This window comes from Parasteatoda tepidariorum, chromosome 8 (assembly GCF_982258835.1).
Source record: "Parasteatoda tepidariorum strain Cologne lab strain chromosome 8, Ptep-v5.0, whole genome shotgun sequence".
Classification (NCBI taxonomy): Eukaryota; Metazoa; Arthropoda; class Arachnida; order Araneae; family Theridiidae; genus Parasteatoda; species Parasteatoda tepidariorum.
The window spans coordinates 105677480-105692456 of record NC_141762.1 but is presented as its reverse complement, the minus strand read 5'-3'; the positions used below and the strand labels follow the sequence as shown (position 1 = coordinate 105692456).

The 14977-nt window shown below is 27.4% G+C and overlaps 1 pseudogene across 1 annotated transcript in view; it reads left to right on the top strand.

Annotated features, from left to right (window-relative positions):
• Positions 1-14977, top strand: part of LOC147806625 (nonsense-mediated mRNA decay factor SMG8-like) — a 59553-nt pseudogene that overhangs the window by 28484 nt on the left and 16092 nt on the right. Inside the window, exons 14-20 of the transcript XR_015428598.1 lie at positions 1977-2190; positions 3525-3647; positions 5377-5523; positions 7318-7464; positions 9531-9634; positions 13162-13267; positions 14355-14509. The product of XR_015428598.1 is annotated as a nonsense-mediated mRNA decay factor SMG8-like (transcript). The remainder of the gene's footprint in view (positions 1-1976; positions 2191-3524; positions 3648-5376; positions 5524-7317; positions 7465-9530; positions 9635-13161; positions 13268-14354; positions 14510-14977) is intronic.

Here is a 14977-nt window from a genome sequence, read left to right as displayed (position 1 = left end):
ATAAACACTTCCGAGGGGGTTGGGGGCGAAAGAAAGATGGTTCGAGACAAACAAGTTTCCCTAAGTTTAAATTCCAAATGTAGTATTCTAAGAAAATATTTGTACTTTTGCAAACATCGTGTGCACATTCTTATTAATGTTAAATCATAATTTTTCTTGTAAATAAGTCATTGATCAATTTATATTTATTCATAAAATTAATTAATAGAATATTATGTAAATAAAAATTAATTTCTGGCAATTTTTTAAATAAAATATTATAAATTTAAGAATTGTTTAAATTTACTTAATGCATAACACATTAAAAGTGATACATTACTAAGTTGTGTTATTTAAAATATGTCAATTGAAACTATTACAAATGTGAGTGATTTTGTTTCTATCATTCGTCCGAAATGAATATTCTGTGTAGAACAGTATAGGCTAAATACCAAATATTTGTATGTTGCATCTCTAATTTAGTAGAAGCAATTGTTGAGCAGAATCTTCTATCTCTTTACAATTGAATAACTTCTTGAAAAGGTTTTTATCAATTTTTGCAATAACAGGACCCTATTTGTACAAATTCACAAAAGCAGGACCCTGGTTAAAAGAATGTGACTTAACGCTTATTTTATATTTACAAATTATGAATATTTTTTTCACAATTTTGGAAAAACAGACCTTTCACAAAATGTCTGGACAGACCCCTGTATAATGTAATACACATTTATATTTTTATGTATATTATAATACACATTTTTATTAATAATTATCTAATATTTTCTACTCTAAAATCTTGGTTTTTGACAGTAATTTTGAAAACAAAAAGAGTTATGTGTTAAAATAATTCAGGAACATAATATTGATGGAGCACTTGTAATTTCACATGTATATTAATTTAAAAATACTTCATATTTATTATAGCCAAAATTTTTGGTTTTCGGCAATTGTCAGAAACTTGCCACCCTGTCTAATTATGAAAATTTTTTAAAGTGCTTAAAAATATTTTTTTATTTGATTGAAAAGTGCTTATTTTTTGTTGGGAAATTTGGCTATGCACACTGATTGAGAAAACATTATGAGTGATGGATTAGGAAGTGGGTTCGAGCATTTGAAGATTGTCATACCAATGTGCAGGATGACGAACAAGGTGGGCGACCTTCAGTTACTACTGACAATTTGGTGCAGAATGTTGACCAAACAGTGAGCGAAAATAAGTGTGCTTTAGGACTAAGTCGTTATCTGATGACTTTCCTCAAGTTTGTCAAAGTGCTCTTTATGTATTAGTAACTGAAAGATTAAATTACCGAAAGCTGCACTCACGCTGGGTTCCGAAAATGTTGCTAAAGGTGAACAAAACCAAATGTATGGGAGAGGTCTCAACCTTCCTTGGGCTTTACCACGTATAAGGTGATGATTTTTTTTTAGCCTAATCATTACAGGCGGTGAAACCTGGGCGACCTACAGTACACCTGAATCAAAGCATCAATGAATGGAACAGCAGGATTCAACTTCATCCTAGAAAGTGAAGTTTAAGCAAACAATGTCAGCCCAGAAAATCATGTGTACCATGTTTTGGGACAGCAAAGGGGTGTTGCTTGTGTTTTCCTTTCCGTCTAACACAAGCATCAATGAATGGAACAGCAGGATTCAACTTCATCCTAGAAAGTGAAGTTTAAGCAAACAATGTCAGCCCAGAAAATCATGTGTACCATGTTTTGGGACAGCAAAGGGGTGTTGCTTGTGTTTTCCTTTCCGTCTAACACAAGTGCGTGTTAATTCCATAAAAAAGCCCACCATGAAGACAAATTTCTCCCAATATTTCATCCAGGAGTTTGCTGGATTGGGTTCAAAATTACAAGGCTATGGAGTTTAACATTAGTAGTCATAAACCACCAAAAAATGTGTCGGCTGTTCACCTACGGTTATAAAATATCAGTCTGATAGTAATGTGTTTGATGTTCAAATTCTTCATTTATTAATTGTCATTTTAGGCAGCAAATTACGACTTCTACGTTCTACAGAGAAATCAGTGTTGTCGTGATTTAGACAGGGTAGAGTTTCCAATTTTTCAAGCCAGTTCAGATGTGGCTCGTCCGGGTCCATCTTCCTCCTCCTCTCCACCCCCTGATAATGATGTTCCATCTGAGAAGTCAAGGGAAGTCACAAACTCCAACATACCTGTTGCTAAATCTGAACTCTCTGAAGGTATGACTGTATTGCAGTTGCCCATCACATGGTGAATTATTTCATTATCTTTCATTTTAAAATAATCTAGAAAAAAATTTATAAGTATCTTTTTTTTTTTTAATCATCCTATGTTTTCTGCTTTTGTATTTGTGTTACACTTTTTGTTTTTCATTTCAAGAACTTTTTTTTCAATGACTGAGAGTTTATAGTATAAAAATGAAATAAAGCAAATGTAAAATCAGATATACAGAAAATCATAACCTCATTAGGCTTCTTGCCAATAAATAGCTCTCAGTTATCAAAGTTCCATGAAGACCTTTGCACTGAATAATGTGGTGACCATCCATAGGAGAAAGGCCACCAAGGAAGGAACAATGAAACTATTCATTTACTAAAATGTTTGCAAATGAAAATGAGTAAAGAGAAAAAACAGAAAACGAACTTACTGAGCTGAAGTTAAAGTTAAAATGCCTATATATATATATATATATATATATATATATATATATATATATATATATATATATATATATATATATATATATATATATATATATATATATTATATAGTGGTTGACAAAATCATTCTGAATTAAATTTATTAAATCAATAATAGATTGTTAAATTAAAATTTGTTTCCACTCAAACTATTTAAACAAAAATGTCCTGATAATTAAAAACAAGTAATCTGCTATAAAACTTAAAGTTGGAGAAATAATAAATTGAAATAAGAACTGAAGAAATGAAATAATAAACCACTATAAACATACTATAATTCTTACAGTTAGAGTCGTGATGGGTCAGGGGATAGAGCGTTTGTCTTTGAATGAAGTGAACCAGATTCGAATCCCAGCGATGACTGATCGTTACAAATTCCGCATCCGGCTTGCAGAGGCCACAGTGCTAATGTAAAATATCATCATTGGTAGACAGATCTTGGGTTAGAGTCCCCTTGCCGTCAGGCTAGCTGTGGAAGGTTTTCATGATTTTTCCTCTCCATGTAACGCAAATGTGGGTTAGTTCCATATAAAAGTCTTCCAAGAAGGCAAATTTCTCCCAATACTTGGTCCAGCAGTTCCCTTGTCTTCTGGATTAGGATCAAAATTACAAGGCGATGGAGTTGAACATTAGTAGTCAAAAACCCAAAAAATTGGGTTGGCTGTTCAATGAAAGTTATAAAATGTAAAATAAAATCTTACAGCTGCTTACCATAAATAGATAAAATAAATCAGTTATATAAGAGTTCAGATGGGACTACTAAAAAAGCTTGCTACAACCAAGTGTTTGCTATTGACCGTAGTTAATAATGTGAAACATAATTTAGGTGATCACATTTTTGTCTTTTGAAGCAGGAAACTCTGAGGAAAATTCTTTGACCAGCGAGATGGAACAACTGACCACAGAAGATGAGTCTTCTCAGAGTCAAGAAGAAAGGGATGAAATCGTCATCCAGGAAGAAAGCAGCATTAGCAAAGGTTGCTGTTTTCTTTGTTGTACACTTTATGAGTTAAAGTAGGCGCCCAATAGTGGCAAATCTGAATTTTTTTTTTTTTTCTGTAGTTTTCCTCTTTGATTGGATAAAAATTTATTTTTAAGTGCATTTTTCAATTCCTACTATTTATTCCCACTCTCCCTATTATCTTGTTCAAATTTTCAATCGTTAATAAAATACTTTTTATTCACCCATTCAAGTACAAATACATTTTTTAAAACTTTTAGTGAGATGTTAATACAGTTTTTAAAAATATTAATTCATAAATTTAATTAATTAGTTATATGGGAGAAAAAATTCTTAATAAAATGTTATATAATAAAAAGTAACTAAAATAAAATTTTTCTTTGTTGACCTAATTGAATCTTTTATATATTAGTTGTTTAGTGTAATATCAAAATAAACAGATAAAGAAAACTCCGAAATATGATACAAACTTCTTATTTCATTTAATTTTATTTGCTTTTGATCCATTCAAAACTGCTTATATTGTCTGCCAAATAAATTAGGAAATAAAAAACATTAGTACATATCTGTGTCAGGGATGATAAAAAATTTCAAAACAATAATCCTTTATTTATTATGGTATTTTGGTGATTAGGGTTCTATGGTATGAGGATTTTGAACTTTTGCGAAAATGAATGAAATTTATGACAAAGTTAATTACTTTGGTATTTATCTGGCACTTATTGTACTTATTCATTTATGAAATGAATACAGGGTGCATAGCGTTTTTAAAAAGTGCTTAAAGGTGCTTACTTTTGATTTACATTTTTTAAAAGCTCTTAAAGATGCTTTTTTTATTCAGGGTTTGTAAAAAGTTCTTATTTTTCTATTTTTTTTTAAAAAATAATTTTCTTTGTCGTATCGTATTGAATACAAAATTACAAAAAAATTCATGATTTTCCCAATTTTCTCTGCAATATTTATCAGAAGCTAGTTATTTTATCATGATTATGTAAAGTCTGTGAAATTTTTTCTTTTTGAATTTCATTGATTTTATGTTTATAAATTAAGAACTCTAAACGACAGGAAAAAACTATATTTAGTACTGCACAATTCCTAATTATGATTATTACTATTTTTTTTTTGGAAAGTGATTAAAAATATTCTTCAAGTGCTTATTTTTTGTTGAAAATAGAATAAATTTTTTTATGAAATAAAAATGAAAATAAAGACATTTCCTCTCTAATCAAAATAATAGAATAAAAAACATTTATGTTTAAAAACCATTTTTTTTTCTAATTTTATTAATCACGCATGAGATTCTTCCAATTTTTGGAGATATTTTGAACTAAAAATAATAAAAGAAAAAGCTACGTTAAGTGACTATTTTTCTTAATATTTCTACATTGTTTTGTTGATTTACATTATTATTAGTTTTATTTTCTTTAATCGTGATTTATGTATGTAAATCTTAACAGTTTTTAATTTTTTTAACTAATCTTAAGTTCATTGTGTTGTGAATGCACACATATAGCAAAAAATAATAAGTATGTAGTTAATTAAATTTTTTTCTGTCAGTAAAAAATAGTTTCACACTCTTTTTCATTTATTTTTTCTTGATTTGACTTGATAGATACTTTCAGACTTTTTTTTTATTTCCCACTCTCATGCTAATATGATATTAATAATCTACAATATTTTAAGACAATCGAAACTAAAGTTTGTTTTGTGTAGTTTTTATGAATGACTTTTTTTTTAAACTTTAGATAAAGGAAATCTTACGAGACAGCCTTCCACTACAGAATATCTGCCTGGTATGTTGCATTCAGAAAGTAGACCAGGATTACTTCCAATGTTTTCCTCTTGGTCCCTAGTGTGTGTGGGACCCTCTAGTCTCTACTCCCATAACATTGGTGAGAGTTCTTACTGTCTCTGTATAGTTATGAAATTTGTCTTCATTTAATCATTTCAGGGCAACAAAAGAGAAGAAATATTCAGCTCTTAAAAATACAACCATAACTTTTAATTTTTATTAGATCCGTATCTATTTTATCTAGACTTCTTTATTATTCATGCGCACTCCTTTTTATTATCTTAGGAAAGATAACTTTTTCCTTCCGATCAAAAACAGGGTTGCTACTCCACAAGTAGAACAGGGAAATTAAAAATAACCGGGATAATGCAGGGAATTCTGAGTTTTTCCCAGCAAACTGGAAAAATACAGAGAATTTTATTTCTTATTTTCGTCTTTGGGATATTCAAGGTGCAATTTTTATGATATTTAAGGATGATATTTCAGCCGTACTAAACTATTTCATTTACTATAGCATTATCTGTTTTAAGTATGTTATTTCTTAAAGCTTTTCCAGCAATTAAAACTAGTATAGCTAGACTAATATAGGTTTCTCAAGAGCACATCAATTGTGTGTTTCCTATCAATATATTGTGTATATTATGTACAGGGAATTATTTTTCAGATTTGAATGGCAACCCTGTAAAAGAAAAGTAAAACAGTAGTTTAAAACCATGTGTGGAAAAATTTGTTTTCTATTGTCAGTATTGTTTGCATTGTCAACATATGCATTGCATTCTATTGGTTCAATAATGAAAGAATCTAGGTTCACCCTTAAAGTTTATTTATTTGACTATTTTGATTCTGTACTTAAACTTATGCTGTTCAGTTAACCTATTTATTTTTCAGTTTCTGAGTTGTTTGTAAAGAAAATTTACAGTTGCAGTTTCTTGTAAAAAATTTGTAAAACTCTTAACTCTTAAAAAGGAAAGATAAAGTGAATCTTATGAATGGTATAGAAAGGAATTTAACCACAATGAAGAAATAAATAATATTTCCTCAACAGGTGGCATCAAATGATCTGCAGATGCTTCTCGCAAAATTCTTACATTTGCTTATATTTCCAGTTTTATTGTTAACACCTGAGTAGTTTGAATAGTTTTCTGCAGGATTTTAATTATTGATTGACAAATGAAAAAAATTTTAGTTTTGAAAGCTCCTAATTATATTAGCACCTATTTTTGGAGTGTTTTTCTTGGAATTAATCAAAAATCAAACAAAATTTTTATCGCCTTGTTTGAAAGTAGGGTTCAGTTCAGACGTTCTTAAGGGGAAGTGTGGTCGAAAATTTTCATTGCAAAATCTCCTTCATTACTAATTTAAAAGTAAGTTCAGTGTAAGTCATGAAGTTTCTGTTGCTGAAAAAAATACTTCGAAATATTAAACAAATTATTAGAAGAGAATTTCTCAGTTCCTAAGTTGTTATCTCATAATTTATTTTCATTTGTATATTTTAAAATTTTCTTTTCAGTATTTGAAATTCATGGCTTACTCTAGGTTTCTTTGAACTTTATTTTTCTACACTTTAAATTAGAATTAAAGGAGAAAGAGAATTTGCTATAAAAATTTTCTTATGGCGTCTTAAGGGCGTTAAAATAAAATTGCGTCTAGGGACCAGCAAACAGGACTCATGTAGTGGTCATTATAATGAAAGAATCATACTAATTGAGTCATGCTAAATGTTGGCTGAATTTTATATAAAAGCTTAGTAATTCTATAAGTAAATGATTTATTTACATATTACGATTAAGTTTTTTTTTTTCTTGAATAGTATAATGACTATTAGATTTTTATATTGTAAAATGTTGTTTTAATAAATATTCTAATCTGCTTGTTGCTATTAAATCTGTAACAGGTTTGCAAGATCAGCCTGGATTCATACCTGAAACAAATTACTTACTTCCTTGGGATGTGACTGTAAAATTGGAACAAAAAGAACGCTGGCCTGCATTGTGAGAAGGGAAGAGATCGTATGGTCTGAAATCTAAAAAGACTGTTAGAGGTGATTTTTTTTTAAATGCATTTATTTTTTAGAGATTATAGATAACATAAAAATGCTGCTTATAGAATTATGTTCTTTCTTATTATTCATCTATTTTATTTCATCAATATTCAGCTCTGTTTACTACTATGAACATCTATCAACAAATCGAAATTTAAAATTTCTTAAAAACCTTCAATTATTATTATTATTTTGAAAAAAAATATAACTGTTGTGACTAGGGATGGTGAAATTAATGATTTTTAAAAAAAGATAAATTAATTAAAAATTGAAATAAGTTTTTTTTTAAATTTTATTTTTTCGTTTTTTAATCTAAACTATGATAAAATGTATTAATAATACTTAATTTTATTCAAAAACAAATATGTAGCTAAAATACTTTATTTTTCCAAACTAAATAAGTTAAGATTATTATTTAATTACAACAATATCTAATTACTAAATATAATCAAACTAATTTTTATTAAAGCTCAACAATCTCATCATTTTTTATGTACACAAACGACATATTCTTAAAATTTTAAAATACTTGAATTTATATAAATTTAAAACTCAAGATTATTATTTAATTACAACTATATAATCACTCAATAAAATCAAAATTTTATTCAAGTTCAGCAACCTCATGAATTTCAATAAAATTTTATTTTTTTGTAAACACAAACTACATATTTATAAAGTTTTAAAAGTACTTAAATTTAAATAAATTTAAAACTAAATGGATATACAGTCGGACCTCTATTTAACGAAGTCGCTAAATCCCGAAAAAAAGTTCGTTATATGGAAAATTCGTTAAATAGAAAATCATCTTTTGAAATACTTACACAACGTAGAATAGGTTTTAAATTCACGGATACTAGAAATAATTAAAATTGCAATTGATACACCTTTATCTTGTAAATTATTATCAATTAATTATTTTATAAATCTTACCCATAAAAGAAATATGCAATGAAAGTAAGAATAGAATAAAACATTATCCAGTGTGTTACACTATCATGCTACATATATTTTCCCCTGAATAAAAATGCTAAATTTTTATATAACAAAATTATTGCTTCATTTATTATAAATGTAATTTTAAACATACATTTTCACATGCATTCTTAATTTTAATTACTATTGATAAAGTCTGTTAATTTTGTCTGAGTTTTTTGATAGAGGAGATTGTCTGCGACAATCTCCTCTATTCTACTCACATTACCCTAATCCAAAACCTTGGAAAACAACCTTCTATATAAAAACCTTAAATCGAGGTTGTCTTAGGATTTTCAAGCGTGAAAAAAACCTTAATTAAAGCTAGTCACTTTTAGTTAATCACTTTTTGACTCGCTCAATTTACGACGATGGTATCGTAACGCAATGTAATGTTTCGATTGTATTATTGACAGTTACTGATATTGATTTTCAGTTGGATTTTAAATATTCCGATATATTTCAAACAGCATGGAAAATTTGAATCGGACATTTGAGTATTTGCTTTTTAAGGCAATAATTCTATAGAATTTTTGAGCAGTTATTAGTATAGATTTCTCCATTTATACATTTTTAATCGATAACATTTCGATACAACAACCTAATCTTGAAGAGAAGCCCCTTTTTGAAGAGTTCTATTCTCGTGATTTTGTCCTCTGTCTTTTTTTGGACAATTACCACTACGGATTTCATGATTTTTAATTTTTTTTATTGTGATAATTATTTACAAAATGCAAAAAAGGAAATAACTGGTGCGTTCACCCCCCCCCCCTACAAAATGCGAGAATACCACCCATAATATTAGAATAAAAAAATTATTACATGTTCAGTTTAAAAGAATTCTATAGTTTTTTTTTTTTTGTAGTTGTAAACAAAACGCTCTTGTTATTTTAAATTAGTAACATATATGTTTGTTATTATTAAAAGTATTTTGCAGAAAGATATTAGTGCTGGACCATTATGTCCCAGATAGCTCTAAAAAATTCTGCCACAGGGCTATTTTTATGTTAGAATCCTTATATTATTAGGTTAAAATGTTCTTCAAGAAAAACAGTTATAAATATGTATGTTTTTGTATATTTTATTTTTAGTTGAAACTTCTCGAACAAAACTAGAGGACACAGATGATAGGCCACAACCACAAAGACGACTTATTAAAGCAGACATTAGTTTAGGTTTTTCTTCAAGTTACGAGGCAAGTATTTATTTAATAGCCAATGCTTTTTTTTTTCTGAAAGAAATAGCTTTTCTCTTCTTCATTTTCTAGATTTCATTAAAATAAATTTAGGTAGTTTTTGTAATTCTAGATTTTATTTTAATAAAATTACTTGGATTTTGTAATTCCTGATTTTATAGGAACAAACTTTTTTTTATAATTCTAGATTTTATGGAAACAAAGTTAAGTGGATTTGAAAGTTCCATTTTGTATTAAAACAAAATCAAGTGTTCTTTATAATTATTATTCTAGATTTTATTTTTTTAAAAAAGTTGGTGAATTTTATGATTGCAGACTTCATTCAAATGAAGTTGAGCAATCTTCGCATATTCTTAAGAGTTGAAAATAATTGTTACTACTTTATTTTCCTGAAAATAACTAACTTTGGCAATTTTATCCTGGTGTTCTAATTTAAACAAAACTTCTGTATGTATTCGTATATTTTAAAAAATTTTATGAAATCTAAAGAATTCACTGTAAGAATCCCTGTCAAAATAAATCTATACTCAAATAATTGATGGCTTGTAAATTTAAGTAAGTATCAGCAAAGCAAGTGTTACTTATAATTTAAAATTCTGAAAATTCTGTAAATTTTACTTATTATCTTTTTTAATAAAAGCTTTATTTTTAAATCAGTTAGAAAATAATTAGCATCTAATATTATCACCAATGTTTTTAATGTATTTGTTATTCAAAAATATGTCATAACTATCGAAAATAAATTCATTGAAAATTATGAATTGAAGAATGCAATGAACCTAATAAAAAATGTTTATATTAATTTATTTAGTGTTTACAGGGTGGTCACATTGCAGTGAAAAATCATGGAATTATAATTTTAAAAAAAGTCACGAAAAATGAATTAATTAGATTTTCAGGTACCCAAATGTCCAATATTTTCGTTAAAGTAGTCTTGCAATAATTTTTCTTAAATTGGTCTCACAATAATTATGAAATAAAAAAAGGTTATTTTTAAATCTAGTAGCAAGTGTAAAACCTATCACTATCAACTTTTTATTGTATCAATTAGGGGTGAGATTAGTTAAAGTTGGCCGGGATAGCCTCATTGGCAGAACGTGGGATTCACGTGCGTGAGAACGGGAGTTTAAATCTAGCCAGCCGAAGACTCCCGGTGTAGTAAATGGTGACTGGTGTATATTAAATCTGTCTGGTCACAAAGTCCTCCATGTTCCCATAACAAATTATACCTCTAGGGGTACTGAATTGGGGATTGACCATTCTCTGGTTCAGGTTAAAAATAAGATCTGTGGATGAATGAATGGGTTCGTTCTATAAGCTGGTGTGACGTATGGGTGTGGCTGAAGTCTAATTCTTGGCTACAGATGGCGTCACTGGAAAACAAAAACAATCGCACCTTTTGCCTTAATGGCCTACAAGGACAACAGCATTAGTTAAAATTTGTACCTACAAAATGGTTGTGGTTTCTTTTACATGGTGGTCCTGCATAATGTGGGCTCCTCTTATTTGATGTGCTTGTGCTTAACATAAAAGTTTTGTGACATATTTTATGGATGAGAATAAGGTATTGCTAAAAAATTAATAATGAAATTTATACTACCAGTTGCAGAAATTGATAAATTTTTATAAAATCAGTCTGGGAGTTTTTTTCCTAAGTGACTGTGGCCATATTAATCCTTTTTCTACAATCAGTCTAAAAAATCAGTTAGAGAGTTTTTTCCCTATGTGATTATGGCCATCCAGTGTTGGTCACAAACAGATAACAATTTAAATTTATAGTTATTAGTGTATACATTATCGTGAAAGACCGAAATCAAGAGAATGTCAATTTTCACCAGTGAAAGTCAGCAATTACATAGTCGCTTCAGTGAATGTCCGAAATATTTGTTATATCCGAGTTGATATTCATTTATTCGTTGATATAACATTTATTTGATATTTTAATATCTGCTAAGAATAGATTTGGAGAAACATCAGTGTTCAGAGTACCAGTTAAATGCATACTGGGCAAGGGCACTGGTCCTTAAAAATACAATGGTACACCGGGCAAATGCATACCGGGCACTTAACTAGACCTAGTATATATTTTGGACATTTACCAAAGCGACTGTGATTGTCAACATTCACTGGCGGAAGTCAACAACCACCAATTTCAGTTATTCACAGTAATATATATATTAAATGCTGTAGTTTTTAAGCATTTTTGTACTTTATTTGCCATTGCAAAAAATATATTAAGTTCCTTAGATGTAGAGTATTTCACATGTTATGCACTTATGTAGTAGTTAGCATGAAATTTCTATTTTATGGTATAATCTATTTGCCTTGACAGCTTTAAAATTATGACCTAGATTTATAGATATATTCACTAATTAAAAAGTTTTTTACTTTTGGAAGTTGATGAAATGAATTAATTTCAATTCTAATGTTCTGCGCAAAGTAGATAGATGACTATATGTGTATCAATCAGGGTTCGTAATTTTTTTGATATAAAAAAAAATTTTAAAAAAATAAATCAGATTTTTTAAAATTTAAATTGGATATTTTTGATTTTTATTCAAATACACTGTAAGAACTTTGATTTATGATTAAAATAACTTTATAAATGTTTAATCAATATAAATTAATATTAAAACTATATTATAAGAATATTTTAGAAGCTCTAACTACCTAAAACAATTTTTCATTATAATACATAGCTTTGAATGCATAGCAACCATTTTGAAACAAATACATGATTGAAATTTAAAGACTAGAGAAATAGAGAATTTAAAGAATACTTAAACTATTAAAACAAAGTTTCAATTACCAAACCATAATTTTAATTTAAAATTGTGATTTCTTTTTTTTTTGTGACAAAAATTTTTTTTTAAATGACAAAATAAATGTAACAGATTGTGTTTATAAATGTAGTCATTCATCAAAAAATAAATAAATATTTAATCTATATATTTTTACATTAAAATATAAATTTTTAATCCTGTATCAAAATAGATAAGTTAAGCTTTAAAAAAAAAATTTAAAAAATCTATGTACTCATTTAAATTTTTTTCACAAAATTCCTTTAATGTCAAAGATACTGTAAACATATTATGTGAAAAAAAAATACTTAAATGATTACTTTAATCTGTACTTTCAATCTCAAGCATCAAATGATTTTTAAAAATGTAATTTCAAATATGTTGGAATTTAACACATACCAAGAAAGAAAGTAATTTTGTTAGCTAAAATTAATTAATGCAGCAATATTAAATTTTGAAACTAATGCAGCAATTTATTTCAAATAAATTTTTATAAGAAAAGAAATAAAAGAAGTATCAATAATTTAAAACACTGTTTTTTAACTTTTTAAATCAATATATATATATATATAAAAATAAGTTGATTTAAATCGATGATTTTTAAATAAAAATAATTTGATTTAAATTGTGATATAAATCAAGCTGATTTAAATCAACAAACCCTGGTACAAGTATATCAATTTTTTTTAAACATTTTAATGTGTAAGAATTAATGTTTTATCTCAGGATATTGATGATCTACCTCAGACTCCTCACGAGGAACCGAAGTCACTACCTCTTCAAAATCGAAGTAATCGGCAGTCTTCCATTGAACGTAGTAATAGTCAAATAGGTAAACCTTTTTCCATCATCCAATTTGTATGAAAATTAAATGAACATTTGAATTATTAAAAGTAATTGTCAGTCTTTCATTAAAGTTATTGATTGGTAGCCTGATAATGGTTTCTCTAACATCCCATTCATATGAAGATTAAATTGGAATATCAAATAATTACAGAGTATCTGTGCACCTGGAAAGTCATGAAAAATCATGGATTTTGGTATTGAACAAAATTTGTCACGAAATATAATGATTTTAACTATTTTTGTTTTAAAACAAGATCATGGAAAGTCATGGATTTAGATTGCCGAAAAATCTAATTTTTAAAATAGAATTTACCAATTTCACAGTTTCCAATGTTCCGAATATCTGAATTTGTAACAAAATCCCCACTCATAGTCATATTTTATTAAAATATAGCATGTTTTTATCCTGTTCTTTAAAAATTATGGTGTTCTTTTAAAAAATGAAAGAACATAATTTCTAGAGCGAATTATCTTTTAAACTCCCATGATATTAGAATATTTTATCTATTTATTATTATTTTTATTTTATCAAATTAAAATTCTAGTATAGGCTTCTTATATTACACTTACCTTTAATAAGAAATAAAACAGATTTAAATAACTGCATATATCTGACTGTATTTAGTTATTTCCTTTTGTATTTTTTTCCCATTGTATTTTTTTCCTTTATTTTATTGCTTCAACTCTTTCTTTACTCCATTTTTTAAGTTAAAAATCTATAAATATGAAGATGCGGAATATAACAGTTTTGGTTATATCTATCATTTCAATTAATGTTAATATAATGCTTATTTTAAATTTATTGTTGTGTTTTTGTCAGAGAAAATAGTAATTTCGTTAAGTCATGAAAATTCTTGGAATTAGTCACAGAAAGTTTTGGATTTGAAAATCTAAAATGTAGCCTGTAATTAAAATAATCAACAGCTTCTTCAGTGCCAGATTTTCAACAAACTAATCCAGTATATATATATATATATTGGGTTCAGAATGTTGAAAAGATTTGGTAATGTTTATTTAACTTTAAAGAAAATGTATCAATAATGTAGAAATGTTTTTTTAAATTTATTTTGCAGAAAGTGTGAGGAGTAGAGAAAGGAGACACAGCATCAGCGTGTGTGAATCTCCTCCTAAGTCTGGTGACCAGACCCCACAGTGTGAAGGAACTCTGAAATATTCCACACCATTCTATGAATGTTCTAGTCGGACAAGATCCGACTATTGGAAATCTGTAAGTGATTTCTCAATATATATATATATATATATATATATATATATATATATATATATATATATATACCCTTTTTGTGGATATAATTGTGCGAGCTGATGATGAGATTATATCTTTTCACTTTTTTTGTTTTCCAGCCTTTTAATATATTTTTTTTTAATTTTTTTAAAAATATTTTATTTTAGGAATATTTCTTTTTCTCTTTTCAATAATCTTTAATATTTTCCATGTTTTCTCTATATTTTTTAACTTATTTTAGTAGTTACATGTATGTGCAGTATATAAAACTTATTAGTTTTATTTTTTTATTCTTCTTTTTGTCTTATTGTGCTATTTATATATATATATCAGGGGTCTGTCTAGGTTTTTCTGAGAGGTAACTATTTTGTGAAAATTTAGACATAATTTGTGGAAATTAAAATTTATATTAAAAAAAAAATCAACGCAAAAATATGGATTTATCGTTTC